The following is a 3,133-nucleotide window of genomic DNA, read 5'->3' on the forward strand; positions in this document are numbered from 1 at the left end:
TGCGATCCGAAACGTGGCGTGAAACATTCGCGGTCGCCGCGCTGGCCCCTCTCGATTACGCGGCGACCGATTTGGGCAAAGAGATCGGGGGGGGGGAGGGGCAGAGACCGCCGTTTGCCCCCGCTGTATGGAAATATACGCGTAATACGTATCGCCCGAATACCCATCTCCGTCGCGGCGAAGAGACACGGCACCACAAAGGCAGGCCGATGAATCGTATTCACAAAGCGGGAGAAGCCACACGCGTCTCGCGACTCAAAGCGACCCCCCCGCGCGATACTTGCGGCGGTGGCCGCGGCGGCCGCCCCCGGATAGGTACGTATGTAGGGACAATTTCGGCGAATTTATATGCTAATTCGCCATGCTCGTCGGGATTAACTTGCTGTTCTAGTTAACTATCGCGAATCCGAGAGAGAGCTCGGCCAAGCTCTTTTCCCTCCCTCCGCGTCATCCCCCCCCCCCCCGGCTATCGCGCGCGACAAAGTCGCGCCTCGCCCCAAACGAGTGACGTAAACACGACGTCGCCGCTGGTGCTCGTGCTCGTCGCGCACGAAATTCCGTTCCGTCAATTGGACAAATCCGATCCCGCGGATGTCCCTTTCGCTGGCACTCGTCCCTTTCCGTTCGGAGACTTTCGATCCCGAGAGCGCCGGAGATTCGCATACCGTTCGCAATTAGGGAAGCCGAGTCGAATTCTTCCCGCTTTTCTCCCTTTTCTTCGGGGAGAACGTTAAACAAGCGTTACACGTATCAAAGAAATCAAAGGCGTACAGGCATATCTCAGATAAATTTAAATAAACTCGATAAAGACACGAGTTTAATGTCAATCAAATCGGAATATCGGACCTATAAAATTTTTAGCGCCTTTAACCTGGATGAATCACCTGGGATAATTTTTACACTCCAGCAGCCAGAAAATAGAGCTGTCTTTTTTTTTAATAATCAAAAATCGATATCCATTTTTTCATTTATTCTTACTTTAAAAAAATAGTGAGTAAATCTATATTATATAATGATCTCAAATACAAATAAATTATAGAAAAATTGATAATATACAGTATGTATAGTTAATAACAGCGACTTTTAATTGATGTAACAAAACACTCTAGATGATCGTTTTTATGCAAAAAAAAACCCAGGTGATTATTCTCCAGGTTAAAAAGAGACGCAAACAGATAGCGAGTGACTTTTTCGCTCGGCGAAACAATTAATCATAATTCTGCTACAATTATCTGAACAGTCGATGTTAATCTCTCGTTAATTTTTCAGCGTTTAGTAAAATCATCGCGTTTTACACGATGAAACGGTGAATGATCTACATTACGCGATAAAAAAGCGACAGACGGGAAAGAAGCTTTATTGCTTCAGCGTGTTTTCTCGTCAAACGATGTTAACGATAAAAAACTTATTTCCGATAAGTTTTTGTAGACACGCTAAACATTTTAGCGGAGAAAACGTGTAATTCAAAGCGTTGCCGTAGATTAAGAGGAGGTGCTCATCCCGGCTTTCCATTCCGTCGCCTTTTTGCAAAGGAAAGACCCTCTGCCCCGGAGATCGCGTCTACATTACGTCCGTATTACGCGTGTAAACATAAACCTCGCAATATAATTCATTTACGCAGGAAAAAATTATTTCGCGAGAGAGAGAGAGTATAAGCATAAATCATAAATCTCTTAAACGCAAAGGCGCCTTTCTTTTAATTCATTATCGATCCTATATTAGACTCGACATAATGAGTTGCAGCAGTTTAATTATCACATTTATAATTCCTCAAGCGGAATCTGAAAGCGATTATAACCGGCAAATCTATCTTTGGAATCTCCACAGAAATCCCTCCAAATAATAAAATAATTAAATAAATAAAAAATCAATAAAATTCTTTCCCACGTTAGATTAGCCGATAACAAGGTTAAAAAAATGAGATCTTCGGCTACGGTCCGCTTGATGCTGCAAACGCTTCGGAGCAGTTTTCGATCGATCAATTAGTAAAAATTCTTTCTTCTGATTGATCGATCAAATGCATCGAAGCATTTGTATATAGCGTCAAGTGGGACTGCCATCCTTCGTTCACTTACGAGAAACGGTTTGGGCGCAACGAATATCAAGTGCGCGATCGTGAAATTTCGATGGACGCTGCCATTTTCGCATTCTCGCGATTTCGTCGAATCGCCTGGTCGGCTTGATAGACGCTCTTTACGCTCGCAATAAACATTCGTCGTCTCGCGCGGCAAATCGTCTCTGAAAATGAATCACAATCACAATCGAAACTCTTGGGCCGAGCCGGCCGACTGCCGAGTTCACCCTGCTCACTGCAAATACTGCAGTCACCATCTGTTGTCTGCTTTCGAACGACGATCTCCGAGATTCCATAACGTCTGTCGGTATCGCAGAGAAAGAACATTCCTGACATAACGTCGATGATAAAAACGTATGATAAGACGTGATATAATTTTGTTTACACAGCACGACATGAATAAATTTCCGACAGCAATTTGATTTCGAAAACACAAATGATACAAAAGCAATTTTATACAAACGAAAAAAAAAAAAGATTTATCGCTTTTTATTGATTCGCCAAAGAACAAATCGCCTCTTCACGTCCTCGTTCGCTCGCAAGAAATTTGACTTTTATCAGAATCAGCGCAATTAAAAAAAAAATGCACTTAAATATACACTTAAAGGAAGCACATAAAATGATTTCTCGAGAATCGCTCGACGACGCGCCGCCGCGGCGGAGGGAATGGAGGGACGGCCGAGGGAGGAATGCGAAATGCACATATGAAAACACCCGAGCCTGGTGGACTCACACTGTCGATTTTATTAATCTACATCCAATAACAAAAATATATCATCGTGAGAAACGAAATTGTAAGGCGGGATCGCTCGTTCCTCGCCTCGCCGGGACTCTACGAACAATACAATAGCCACTTGGGCGATTGAAGCCTTTCTTTTTTTTTTCCTCTATATCAGCGTTTCGAAAACACAGGAGCGTTAATTGTATCCTCGTTATCCTCCCGCGTGCGGGAATTACAAGGAAGGCTCGTCGATTGCACAACGACGCGCGATTTTCCGACGCAGACGGATATAATTTTTAACACACGTTGTGTAATATATATATATATATATGTATATA

This window comes from Wasmannia auropunctata, unplaced genomic scaffold, assembly GCF_000956235.1.
Source record: "Wasmannia auropunctata unplaced genomic scaffold, wasmannia.A_1.0 LD336090.1, whole genome shotgun sequence".
In the NCBI taxonomy this organism is placed as follows: Eukaryota; Metazoa; Arthropoda; class Insecta; order Hymenoptera; family Formicidae; genus Wasmannia; species Wasmannia auropunctata.